This window comes from Euprymna scolopes, chromosome 27, assembly GCF_053919585.1.
Source record: "Euprymna scolopes isolate OS-2025 chromosome 27, ASM5391958v1, whole genome shotgun sequence".
Lineage (NCBI taxonomy): Eukaryota > Metazoa > Mollusca > Cephalopoda > Sepiida > Sepiolidae > Euprymna > Euprymna scolopes.
Genome location: NC_136508.1, coordinates 32851286 through 32866285, shown reverse-complemented (window position 1 = coordinate 32866285; position 15000 = coordinate 32851286). Strand labels below are relative to the sequence as shown.

Here is a 15000-nt window from a genome sequence, read left to right as displayed (position 1 = left end):
TCAACGTAAACAAGTTCTTGATGAGCCGTCCCCTTAAGTAATGCAATTTACAAAATTTCCTCTACTAATGAGTACTACGATACAGCCCCATTGACTAAGAGGTAACGCATATATATATATATATATATATTATTGCATTTGCACCCCAAAAAGACACAGTCACTTTGACGTAGGGATCTACTATGTGGGACATAATTTGTAGGGATACTATGTAGGGAGTTGAGCAGCAAGATGTCCGTTTACTTTACACTTGAACTTGTACATGTCAGTACAGTCATGGAAACAGGAACCCGGAAGGGAATTCCAAAGTCTCGCAGTTTTAGGCAAGAGACTATTAGAGTAGAAACCTTTCTGGCATATGGGGATCTGTACTGTGTAGGGGTTGTATTTTGCTGCTTTTTGGGTTTGTCAGGGGTATTTATGTCGAGGAAGTACAAGGGCTTGTAGTTCAATGAAGCACATACCATTAAAATACTTGTAAAACAGGCAGAATTATGCAACATGTCATTCATCATTCGGTTGAAGCCTAGCGGACATTTTCGGACCTATTAGGCTGGCAACTCTCTTTTGAACCCTGTCCATAAGTGAGATAATAACAGATGACCAGCCCAAATGTGACAACATTTACTGGATATTTGTTTAAGTATGTACCTCTATACGTAATATATATTCTAAACCTATGTACACACATATGTAGTATTTCTTTCCAAGAACTATCATTCTGTAGAACATAATATCATGGTGCTGCTTCCCAGCTAGCTGGAACATGTTTTTTTTCCAAATACAATCTTAAATAATCGATTTCTGTCCAATTACAACCATCATACCCAATCGATACCGTTTACCTGACTCTTTAATGCTTTTCCTTCAGTTGTCTTTGGGTCTTGATAAGTGGTGATTTGCTAGAACAAACACACACACACATACACACATGTATATAGATATATATATATAGTAGCTTATTTTAGTCATGACAGACTATGGATACCCATCGTAAGGGTGCCTGCACATGGAATTTTTGTGGCAAGAGTTGCACAATCTCCAACCACACCTCTCCTGAGTTGGCGTTGTTAAATACCAGTAGCAAGTGGAGGTTCAGGATGACTGGAATCAATGCTTACATAAACAGAGAGAACATATAGTGTCTAGAATTCCCAAATAGTCATTTGTCTGGTATTAGCTAAGCTCAATGTTGCTTAATTTCGGTGACCTGGCGAGAAACAGAGTGTCAACGTGATTATGCCATATATATGATGGGCTTTTTTTTTCCAGTCAAACCTTTGAGATTATCCTCACTCACACACACACACACACACACACACACACACACACACACACACACACCCTAGGAATATCAGTACCAAGTATGACAAAATTAATCTCTCAAAAAAAACAGATTTGCACCAATTTTATGTCCTCTTACAAAGGTTAAAAACAACATTTAAGAATACTAAATATTAGGAGGTGCCTTCAATAAGTTTCCAGACATTTTTTTTGTACACGCATTTTCAATTGGCGTAGACTTTTGAAATTTTTATGATATTGTTATGCATCTCACGAGATGACTGCCCATGTTTTATGATTTCAGGTTTCAATGAACAGCTACAGCAGAAATTAGAATACACCCTACTAAAGCCCAATTGTCATCACAGGTGATGAATTTCAAAAATGCAATCTGGACATAAGGACACTTTAAAAGAACGACATGCAATAAAATTCTGTTTTAAACTTTAAAAAAATGCCACAGAAATGTATGGAATGCTTCAGACTGCTTTTGGACCATCTTGCATGAATCAAGCATCAGTTTGTGAGTGGTATAAGAGATTCAAGGAAGGCAGGAAGTCTGTGAGGGATGATGAGAAGTGTGGGAGGAGTAATGAAGTCAGAACGCCAAGTTGATGAGCCAAATAAAGATTTTCATGCTTAAAAACTGTCATGTGTCTATAGAGACAATAAGTGCACAGTTTGATGTCAGTGTGGGAACTGTAAACACAATTATTCACAACGAACTGAAGATGCAGAAGATTTGCACAAATGCTCCAACCCATAACTCCATCCTTGTCACAAACTATTTGACCAAGATGAGCGTCAAGACAGTTCCTCATCCTCCCTATATACCAGATCTTGCTCCCAGTGACTTTACGTTATTCCCTAAGCGCAAAAAAACCTTAGAGGCTGAGACAATTGAGGAGTTCAAAGAGGCTGTGATGATTGTCATTGACACTCACAAAAGAAGACTTCCATGGGGCCTTCAAGAAGTTGTTGGAATGGTACAACAAGTGCATTACAGCCAGAGGAGATCACTTCGAAGGGGGTTAGAGTTTCATGTGCGTACTATGATTAAAAGCGTCCGTACGAAAAGGCACCTCGTGTGTCTGGACTACTTATTCTAATCTTCAGCAAAATCCATTGCATGATTTTCGTTATAAAAAAATGTATCTAAGTTTAAGCGTTCTCAAGAGAAAATTGAAATTGAGAGAAGCTTTCTTAATTGAGGTCTAATGACTATTGATAAAATTTGATGCAAATCTGAAATATTTCATTTTTCAAATGGAAGACTGCATCCAGATTATCCCTCCTAAAATTCCTTTAAAATGCCCTAAAGAAATTGAAATTTGGAGGAATATATATTAATATATCTTACATCTATTGTTAATATTTCACAAAATCTAAACTATGTAAATTTTCACAAAGGAATTTTACCTCATTTTTACCTCTTTTAGAAATCATTAAATTGAATTTAATATATACATCATATTACGACTCCTTACACTTATCTGCTGGGTTCCAAAATTAATTCTGATCCTGTGCAAATATATAAATGTATACACAACATTACATTATAAACATCTCTATTTACATAATAAACACACTTAGTGATGTTAATAGCTTTTCAATTTAGTGAGTCCTGAAGCCTATGGATATAGTTTTAGTGGGTCCGCAAGTATGATATCCGAAATTGGTTTTCATTTATAAGACAATACATAAAGTCGTACAAACAAAAAAAAAACGACAATTTAATAAGAAATTAGTTGTCACTTAATATAGGAAACAAAAAAATAATGACAGTACAAATGTGAATTTTCTCCCAGCCTCACCTGAAATTATAAAAAAATTATGTCAATTTCTCTGTGCCATTCATAGCTTCTATTCTGCAATATCAATATTCCATTCAGAATATCTATTTTATTTTCTTTAACGTTGGCCTCTGTTGTTACGAATGATAAAATAAAATTCAATTCATTTGCAAATATACTCCATTCTTCTCTAAATGTCTTTCAGAAGGAAGTCATCTTTTTATGATCAACAAATGTAAAGAAAAATGGTCCCACCAGCAAATGGAATTCTAATAGTAAATAAATTAATAATGCATTCTTTGATTTATTGTTAATAAATAAGTTTTATTTTATTCTTACAGTTACAAAGGTCGAAATAGTTAGAAACTTGAGAAGGAAAGATGAAAGGGAAGATGTAGAAGAAAGGGTGGATAAAAGATGTACAAGAAAAGACGGGTAAAAGATGGAGAAGAAAGGACAAAAAAAAAGATAAAGACAGGATGATAAAAAGATGGAGAAAAAAGAATGAAAATAGATGAAGAAGAAAGAATGAAAATAGATGAAGAAGAAAGAATGAAAATAGATGAAGAAGAAAGAATGAAAATAGATGAAGAAGAAAGAATGAAAATAGATGAAGAAGAAAGAATGAAAATAGATGAAGAAGAAAGAATGAAAATAGATGAAGAAGAAAGAATGAAAATAGATGAAGGACAAAAATAGATGAAGAAGAAAGGAAGAAAAAATGAAAAGGACGAAAAGAAATAAAGAAAAAAGATGAAGAAAAGAGATGGAGAAGAGATGAAGAAAAAAAGATGGAAAGCTGAGGAAAAAAAGATGGAGAAAATATGAAAAGATGGAGAAAGGAGATAGGAAAAAGAAATGATAAAGAGGAAAGAGAAAATAGAGCAAAGAAGAAATTAAAAAAAAATATCTAAAAGAAATCTGAAAGAAAAAGACATTAACAAAGAGATCAACAATGAACACAAAAAAAGTGAGTTATGAGAAAAAAAAAACAACTCGAAAACAAAACAAAAAAACAAGAAAGAAGAAGTTATGAGAAAAAAAAGTCCAAATATTTTTCTAATAAATGATCCGAATCTTTGATCACTCATTTTTATTAGGATTAGCTTTCCCTTTTCCTTTTGTGACTCAGAAAAAGAGGACTTAACGACCATTACAAAACAAAGTTTATGAAAACTGAAGAGGACAACATGGGTGACTGAACAGAAACTATTTGTATCCTTCCAATAATAAAAGTCAATGAAAAATAAAAAGGACAAAGAAAAAGGAGGAGAATCTCAAAGCTTTGACTGAAAAAGAAAAAAATACCCATCAATGAACTGTCCCCATAATCTGCAAACAAATGTAAAGGAGTAATTACCCCAAACAGTACCTCTCACTGTTTCATAAAAGGGAGAAGGGTCAAGTTAATTGCCTGTTGCCCGTGGTGCGCTCATGCATGCACAAGTTCTGATGGAATTGTGCTTACATTAATAACTGTTCCTGACCATCAAAAGGCGTTCGGCTCCACCCAACATAACCACAAACCTCATAGAAGTACTGCCCTCCTGAGGAGGTAAGTCAGTTTATAACATATTTTAAAGCCCTAATTAAACCAGATAATTATCAGACTTTTTGAAAAAATAAATCAGAGTTGAGTAAAAAATGAAACTTTGGCTTACTTTCCACAGCCTCTTCTCCCTTTTTTTGCTTCCCCCTTTTTTTGTCTTTTCCTCTTTACTTTCCATGAATGTTTTTGACAAAAAAGGAAGAATTGATATTTCCCGGATTGGCCATTTTGATTTTGCCTTTCGTGGATATTTTCAATCCTCTCAGAATATTCATAATCATTGAAATATCTTTCGCGTTAACTCTTCTGCTCGAGTGTTTTTTAGCCTTGATAACTGGTAAGGAAAATAATGAAGATGGAGAAAGAATGAAGCATAAATGGAAAAAAAAAAAGATTAAGATTAGTAAAACAAAAGTGTGTTTATTTGTGCTCTATTTCGACGAGAAGGAGGTGCAAATACACGGACTGTGAACTTGGCATGCAAGTTTCGAATTTCACCTAAATTCTTTAATAAACTAATACATGAGCATTAATTTAAATTATTCACGTGTTTCGGACTAGTGATCTCATGTTGGTTGTTATTACATCGTTTTTAATAACATCTGACCGTTGATCCAAAAACACCACGAACAAATGACAATAATTACGAAACAAACAAAAAAAAAATAAAATGAAAAAAGATATTCTCAAAATATCAAAGACATTTCCTATCCTGACGATATTCAACAGTAAGTTCATATTTACTGATTTATATATGTTAATGATTAAAAAAAAATAGATATACAAAGATTTATAAAATCAACAAGACCTTCATTCATTTGTTTATTTTTTTTTTGTACGTCACTTCACTATCTTGGTTTTCTACATGGCTACAGCCTTCTTATGCATATAAATAAAATAAAATATGTTGAAGCCCTTATTATTTCTAATTATTCTTGCTTTGATGGTGGATGTTTTATTATCCGAAATTAAGCAAAAAGTAAAGTGTGACAAAAAATATAATAACTTTTACTAAAAACTAGTGAGACCTGTGGAAATTCCACAGCGGCATCTTTCATATATAACATATTGCTGCTGGGTATTTTGTAGACGTTCAGCGTGAATGGAGACCCTATGATATGGTAGCTCTTGTTAAAACTGTAAAGGTATTTATCTAAGTAATCTGGTTAATGTAGTGTCAGAATATATCTGGTTATTACGGTTTATCTCTATATAGAATATCGTGAAATTATTATCATCGTTGGTTTAACACCTGTTTTATATGCTGGCATTTATTGAACATCTTTTTACACATTGACTTGCAAACAAACACATTTCTAGTCATGTCTTTATTTATCCCTAGAGCCTATTTGCATCACTTCATCTCAGGTTTTCCTTGCCCTTCCCCTGCAAACTGAACTTGCTACCACAACTAGAACTCTAATTCACTTTTTCAACATGGTCATACCATCTCCTGTTCTGCAAACATCTCCCAATACTGTCCAGATTTAATCTCCCGCTGGTATTATCAGAACTGAGCCTATCTTTAAAACTCACATTACTATCCACTATAGTTATTCGTATTATTTGAATTTTTTGGGCTACTGTTCTCATCTTGAGTGTCGATTTCACAACGTTTCGATCGATGTAACTTCTGACCTTTATCAAGTGTATCTTGCCGAACTCGAGAATGTTTCTGTCAAACTTGGAAATTTGGATGGAATTTCGAACAGAATCCATTATTTACTTCATGGGGTAGCATGCTCTCGTTCTGTCAGCCTAAGTGATTTGCAATTATACTTTTCGGTCGCCCGCACTAAGAGTTGAACCTTCAACGTTCTGGAAAATATCACTTTTACAATTGTTTTTTTTTTTCCAAACACTCTGTGCCATTAGTCCTTGTAGCCGAAGAATCCAAATAATACAAATAACCAATCCTCATCTAAAAAATTCAGAAACGTAATTTAACTGTATTATTCTTATATTTCTCTCCATGCAACACATGTCCTCAGTTCTTCTTGACCTGCTGGTCGATAATAGTGAAAGTTCCTTGAACTTACTCCATCTGTTTGTAATTCTTGCAATCACACGAGTTTCACTCATCATTGCTAAATATATAAACAAAATCAATCACTGCTTCACAGTTAAATTACAAAAGGAATTGGTTTTGCCAGTGTTCATGCATGCAATTTATTGAGATATTTTATTAAAACATACGTATTGTCACGTGTCAGTGTTCCCAATTAGGGCCCATCAACCATTTAGGGGGGGGTACAAAAACGAAACCATAATGCGCTTTTATATCCTGTGCTTGTGCCCCTTGACCTTGCCCCAGACTGGTTTGTGTCCCGTTGTTCATTGCATCTGGAACAAAATCTCTCTCAATGCAATCTCTTTCTGCACAAATGGATTTTATTCAATCGCTATGGTTTTCACTGATCAAAGTCGCGTCAATGTTTCTCATTCTGAGAAGGACGCTGGTGGTGGTGGGGGTTCTATTTTGCTATGGTTGTAGCTGCCATTTATTTCTATCTCGCAGCCGCGACGAGAACTCTGCTGATCCATATTCTCAGGAATCAAAGACAGACTTTTTTCTGATCTGCTCTCTGACTCCCCGAAAACACCCTCTCTAACTCGTATCAATCTTCCCCAAAAGTCACATTCCACGAATCGTTCTGTGATGTGCTGATCCAACGATTGCCTTGCCTGCTCGACCAGTCTCTCTAATTTTGTTATGACACTTTTTCATAAACAAACAACCTGCCTGTGCTAATAACTTATAATCTAAAACAATGAGCTCCAATTTCTAATTCTATATATTAAACTGGCCACAACTGCTAGTCCGTCTATCGTCGGCCTATTATACAACAGTATAAAATCATAAAATTACGCCAATAAGTTTATTTTTCATATAGAAATTATCATTTCTGATGACTTAAAGAAAACAAAACCATTACTGACTTTTTTTAATATAGAGTGGATAATTTCTTAAGTCTATTGTTTTTTTCCACTGGTTCTTTTTAGAATTGATTACTCACAAGAGGTTGCCAAAATCTCAAGAAGTGAAACGTTGTATTGTGAAACTGATTGGATTTGAACCTGCATCACTTAAGCATACCACCTCCCAATGATCACTGTAAAACTGAGTCACTTCTTGGCACTATTATTTTGGTTACAGAAACGTGATCAAGGCGGAGGTTTGAAGGGCGTGAGCATCTTTTTTTTTTTTTTTTTTTTTTTTTTTTTTAGTAATGAAAGCCTATCAAAGATGAAAGTTACGCTTCTACGAGAAACATTTTGCTGGCACCTTGCAGCATGGGATGTCCTTTTCTTTGATACGCGGACAAAGCAGAAGATATTCCCAAATGCGTAGGTATTGATCATTCAGAATTTGAAAGCATTGCAGCGGAAGGAACGCTTGCAGGGCAAAATGTTTTTTTTTTTCAGTTGAAAGCTTCCGAAGAGAGTAGACTTGATCGCTGCAATCCATTGCATATGAACATGAAGAAGTTCACTAAAATCCATCGGCAACAATCAATTTGATTATATATGACTCTAGATTTCCTGCTCAGAAAAAAAAAGAGACCAGCACTAACGTATATATTTTATCATACAGTAGTGATGGAACGATTCCAATATTTTTGTTGATTCCGATTCTTTTTACATTTCTGAATATAAAGTTGGTGTTTCGTGGGGGTAGGATTATGGAATATGTGCATGTAGTTTAGTAAATGTAAAACTACACTTTGCAGAGCAATCTATAGATTTTAGTTTTACTGGTAGTTTAAAATCAATAAATTTTATCATCAATATGAGCTATGGACAATTATGTTTTAAACAAAAACAAAAAAGAATGAAAGTTTGAGCATAGAAAAATAGTCACAAACTTTTCTGATTCTGATATCCTAAAATCTTCTGATTTTTTTGATTCCTGATCAATTGTCTCAACACCAATATATATATATATATATATATATATATATATATATATATATATATATATATATATATATATAATTTAACAATAATCAAGACCATCATATATCACAACATGTGTTTCATTATACTACTTGCCCGGTGTTTGGAGGTGTGTGTTGAGCAAAAAAAAAAAAAAAAAGAGGTAGTAGGCAGGCAGGCAGGCTTGAACCCGTACCACAAAAGAAGCAAAGAACATACCCCCCCAAAAAAAAACGTAACGTTTTTGCCGTTGCGTCCATCGTCAAATCAGAAGTGGCGAAGATTTAAATTAAGGCTAGTCAATCGGAGAGGGGATGTCGAAAATATCGGTGAAAAAAGCGACCCCTCCCTGTAGAAAAGTCCCCAGTTGAGGGTGAAGGAATTAATGTTTTCAGACCATTTTTCAAAATTTGTCTTCCAAAGGGTCGAGCGTCAAAATGATACCTATCTTGTGAAAATCCGTTGCCTCTGTTGATAATTTTAGGCATACATACATACATACATACATACATTTAAACAGACAGGTGAGATTTATATTAGAGATGTATCCCTTTGGTGTTACAATTATTTCATAACCATTCGGATAAGCTTCCATTATATCTCGTTTAAAGATATTCCAAAATAGTATTTTTCAGCAACATTTTTTTTCTTTTATGCATGTTTTATTAAACAACAGGGATTTTAAACGATTCTAATTGACTTTTTCAATAAATTCACCAAATGCAATTTTCTTTTTATTCATTACTTGCCTGAAGACGACTCATGATAGTCGAAAGCATTCACAACTATGGACATTTTTTTATTTACATTCAAGCAGTATGTTTAAACATTAGCCCACTAAATGGAAAAAAAATAACAGCTCGCAAGAGAAAAACAGGAATTATCCCTGCTGTTCAATGAAATGAAATGAAATGAAATATATATATATATATATATATATATATATATATATACACGCTACTAGAAAAATACCCATCCCAGGACAGGTATAAATAATAAGTATAGCATTACTTTAAAATTTTAATGTTTTTTCTTTCTATTTTGGAGAGGTTTGAAAGAAACATTTGGGTTCATGCATCTGCTACTAATCTCTCACTCTTAGAGTTCAAAAGAGAGTCACCAACCTAATAGGTCCCACATTGTCAGCTAGGCTTCAACCTCTGTCCCATCGATGAAATGTTGCATCCCTCTTTCTGTTTTACAAGTAATTGTACGATTGGTTCTCCAAAGAACTGCAAGCCCTTTGTATCCCCTCGACATAAATACCCTCGACAAACCCAACAAGCAGCAAAATCCCACCCCTACACAGTACAAATCCCAAAATTCCAGAAAGCCTTCTACTCAAATACTTTCTTCCTTAAGACTGCTAGATTTTGGAATTTCCTTCCGGGCCCCTAATTCATTGACTGTACTGACATGCAAAAGTTCAAGTGTAATGTAAACAGATATCTTGCTGCTCAACTCCCTACATAATATTCTTGCTAAAGTATGTCCAATATAGTAGCCCCCTACATTAAAAGGGCACTGTGCTTTATTTTGGGGTGAAAAAAAGAAAAGGAAATTTGGGGAACACTTATTGTTAAAATTCCACAAAAATCAAATTAATCTGAATTTGCATGTAAGACTTTCAAGCCACTTCATTACTTTTGCATGAAACTAAATTCAAGTAAATATAGCCGAGATTTATATCCCTTACGCCTACAGTTGAGTTTCAAAATTCATTATGAATTAGTTTAGGGATAAATCCGATACGTATAAAATGCCTAACTGTATATAAGTATATATATGAGAAATAACTGATAAAAATTCAAAATTAAATAAACTTTATTTGATCATCATATTAATAAAGGGAAACATGTGAAATATAACGAAAACTCTTTAGACCATGGTATTTCAAAGCTTAATGCTGCTCATCAGAAGATACAAGAAGAGCTAGGTCATATATATATATATATATATATATATATATATATATTCTTAGCATAAGAACATTAACCTAGAAATAAAAAAAATAAAAATAAAATATACTATATATGTGGAATAGATGATAAATAACAGAGATAAATAGAAATATACAGAACAACAAAAAAGATGAATAGAGAAAATGTATGAACAAATAATATAGAAAAATAAAATACTAATAGAGAAGAATATAGAGATACAATAAAAATACACACACACTATATATATATATATATATATATATATATATATATATATATATATATATATAATACGCACACACTTTATAATAAAGGGTGCAATTGCTTAAAAGGGACAATATTAAATGAGGTTCGTAGTATCTGCGATGACGATGTCGATTTTTCTTTTTCATTGTAAGTTTTCTGTTCCCACATCGCATTGAAAGCCAGTTGAACTTCTATTCCAAGGTCAATTGTTCTGCTTAAATTAATTCACAAACGCGGCCGAGAAGTGGCTGAGTCATATAGGCATAGATTTTAATCGACCCTTTTCTACGTTGAACGGTGACGAAAAAAATGTCCCCAATAAGAAATCTGGCTTATGTATTCGATTATAACAAGAGAATTTCATGTTTTGGGGCTGTGCTTTGATCAGATACGGAAAAGAAAGCACGATGGTTTACCGAGCTCACAATCCACATCATTGTTATTCTTTTTTTTTTTTTTTTTTTTTTTTTTTTTGCTTCCCCACGAGAGCACTGTTAGATAAAAAGTCGATTTTTAACAGAGTGGAACATTCACTTTCCAAAAAGGGCACTTTAGATTGGGACAAAATATCTAATTTCTGGTGCTCCTTACATATGGGATCTGCCCATTAATATACCCAAACCCAAATTAATCTGTTCTATTTTTTTTGTGTGTGTGGGGAGGGGGGAGCGTAACGATTCGTGTAAGAACTCAAAGTGAGAAGTAGGAATAACAGATTAATCCATCCAAACAAACAGGGAGGGAGGGAAGGAGGGAGGGAGGGTCGTAATATTAGCAAGGAAAGAAACTACCAAATTGTAGATTTTATCGTCACAGCAGGACACTGAGTGAACAGGAAAAATAAAAAAAGAAAAATGAAGCAAGTACGCTAAATTTATCGGAGAACTGAAAGGAATATGGAACATGAAGAAAATGAATATAATACCCATAATTGTAAGAGCACTAAAAGCAGTTGTGAAAAAATAGAGAAAAGATTAGGAGAAATTAGAATCAAGAGGCAGATCGTTATGATGAAAACAAGTGAAATCTTAAAGTGTACTCTTTAATGCAGAAACTAACCCACAAACTACAAACACTAACCAGACACACGAAGTAAAACAAAAACAAAAAATTGGAAGGAACATCACATGGAACTAAGACAACTTAACAATTTTGAGGTTTCACTTATCTATTCCATTCCTGCAAAAAAATATTGTGACATCATCGATTGGCGCTATATGAAATAGTCGTGAAGAGTCAAGAAGGATGGAAAGATTGAGGAGGAAAAACTCTAACCAAACTTTCACTGCATGAGTGCAAAGAAGACTTGGATCTCGGGGAGGCTTTTGCTATCCAAATTCCAGTGAAGATTAATGGTCCTTGCCAGGGAAAAGTCAATATTAAGTGGCTGTTGCGAAAATGCAAAATCATTTGCAAAGGATATCAAAAGAAGTAAAGAGTTCTAGAAATCTGAGAAAAATTGTCACGCAGATTGTAACACGTATGAGTGTGTAGAAAAGTATCAGCATGAGGTCTAACATAGCTTGCTTTTTTTTTTTTTACACAGTGATCACCACATTATCAAGGCCCGGAAGCCACTCAGGGATAAGGGTTATTGCAAATACATTACGTTAGTGAGGAGATTTTATGAAGTGTTTAATTAGGGGGGCGGTTCATTAGGAATTTGTTAACATTAGACTTGAAGACATCCAAGTTGTAGTCCGGAGGGAAGCAGGCAGACGGAACAGAGTTCCACAGGCGTGCAGTTCTAAGAAAGAAGCTTTGCTCATGAAATCCGCGTTTTGATTTAGGCACAGATAAAGAGTGGGGAAAATTTTTCACAGTGGATTCAGCTAGACGGGTGTTTTTCGTGAAAGATTAGCGAGGGGGGACCAGGGATTGGAGTTCAGACGAGCACCTGCCATGAAAATAACGATAAAACAAGGATAGGCTCGCAACGTCTCTTCTGTGGGAGAGGGGTTGCAGGGTAGAGAAAAGGGCTTCCAAGGATATTAGCAGCAATAGCCGAAAAAAAAATGCACATATGCAAATTAGGAAGTGTGCACGAGCTGGTGCGACAAGAGAAAGGAAAAAAAGGATACCACGTGTTCGGCAGAAAAATCATGAGGTTGCTTGCACGGCAACCAACAAGGCTAATATGCTTCCCAGTCGATTTGCCTCAAACTCCACAATTGACCCGGCACACCACTCCCTTCTCGACTTTCCTTTGTAGACAGACGCCACACTAGACGATTTGAAAATTACCCCTTCTCAGGTACATGGTATCATAAAAAACCTAGACACCTCAAAAGCCAGTGGACCCGATCTCATCCTGGCTGTGCTATTAAAAAAATGCTCTGCCGAGGTTGCTGCAGTTCTCTCCAAACTTTACAATAAATGTCTTAACGAATATTTCTTTCCCGACTGCTGGAAAACCGCTTCTGTGGTACCAGTCTTCAAGAATTCTGGTGAAAGAACTGACCCACTAAATTATCGCCCCATTAGCTTCCTCCCGCTTTTCACCAAAATATTTGAGTCCTTAGTAAATCAAGTCCTAGTCCAACACCTAACAGCTGCTAAACTCCTGACAAACAAACAATATTGATTTAGGCAAGGCCATTCAACAGTAGATATCTTAACTGCAATCTCTGAAAATATATACCGTTCACTCGACAAAACAGGGGAGAGTAGAGCGGTAGCCCTCGATATATCTAAGGCTTTTGACAGAATATGGCACGATAGTCTTCTAAGGAAAATTAGATCATATGGTATCACTGGAAGAATACATAATGTAATTAAATCCTTCTTAAGTAAGAGAAAAATCCAAATTGTCCTCGACGGTTGTACATCTAAACAATATGATATAAATGCGGGAGTACCCCAGGGATCTATCCTGGGACCTTTATTATTCCTGATATTCATAAATGACCTCCCTGATAAAGTGGTTTCAGAGATGCGTATATTTGACACCACTCTCTATAACAGGCACGAGGGGAAAACAAATGAACACATATCTAAGGAAATGGTAGAAACACTAGAGGATGACCTCCAATCTGTAGTTGAATGGAGACAAAAATGGATGGTCACATTCAATGCTGCCAAGACTAAGCTTGTTTCCTTCAATAACTACAAGAAACCTTCTCTACCACCAATAGCAATGGCTAAGAACACATTACCTGAAAGTACTTCCTTTAAACTCCTCGGCCTAACGTTTACAGGGAACATGAACTGGAATAGATGCATTGAGATAATTGCCAAGGCTGCTGCAAAGAAGTTGGGCTCTCTCTACCGTGCTAGAAAATTACTTACGCTTGAAAGTATCCTGTGCCTCTATAAGGCCACCATTCGACCATTTATGGAGTTCTGTTGTCACATTTTGCCGGGTGCATCTGCTGCTCGTCTCTCACTCCTGGACAGGGTTCAAAAGAGAGTTGCCAACCTGATAGGCCCTGAACTGTCATCTAGGCTTCAGTCTCTGCCCCCTCGACGAAATGTTGCATCCCTCTGCCTGTTCTACAAATACTTTAATGGAGAATGCTCTGATGAGCTACAAGCACTTGTACCTCCTCGACGTGACTACCCCCGATAAACCCGACAAGCAACTAAGTCCCACCCCTTTACAGTAGAGATCCCTAGGTGTAAGAAAGCCTTTTACTCCAATAGTTTCTTCCTTAGAACTGCAAGACTTTGGAACTCCCTTCTGGGATTCTGCTTTCCCAACTGTACTGATATGCAGAAGTTCAAGTGTAATGTGAACAAACATCTTGCTACTCATCTTCCTTCATAAAGCCCCTGCAACTTATGTCCCCGATAGTAGCTCCCTACTTCAAAGTGACACTGTACCTTGTTTGGGGTGAAATTTGATTTACAAAAATGTGCGGTTGAAAAGATGGATGTGTAAAGTCGAAGACGAGAAATGGCTGTCTACAGCTAGCGTGTAATGGAGCAGAAAGAAAAACGGATATCAGGGGAGATGGACATGTGGCCCTGCAGTGGCAGAGAGGGACTCTTTAAGCTGGTGTCGAGACAAGAAGAAAGAAAAACGGTGATAAATGACTTGTGTTATAAAAGAAAGAAAAGCTAAGTCGAATTTATTTTTGTTTATTTGTTCCTTTCTGACAGTGCTGGGCGGCATGGGAAGGGTGTCGAGAGAGGTTTGAACTGTAACGAACATGCTTTGAGCGTAACGGCAACGTTACATAGTCAGTAATCTCTGATAATGGCCTTTGTGAGAACTTTTAGTATAAATAATAAGACAAAGTTGGGGCTC

General features: G+C 35.4%; 1 protein-coding gene across 1 annotated transcript in view; it reads right to left on the bottom strand.

Annotated features, from left to right (window-relative positions):
- Positions 1-15000, bottom strand: part of LOC145248803 (uncharacterized) — a 2668808-nt gene that overhangs the window by 1099497 nt on the left and 1554311 nt on the right. The window lies entirely within an intron of this gene.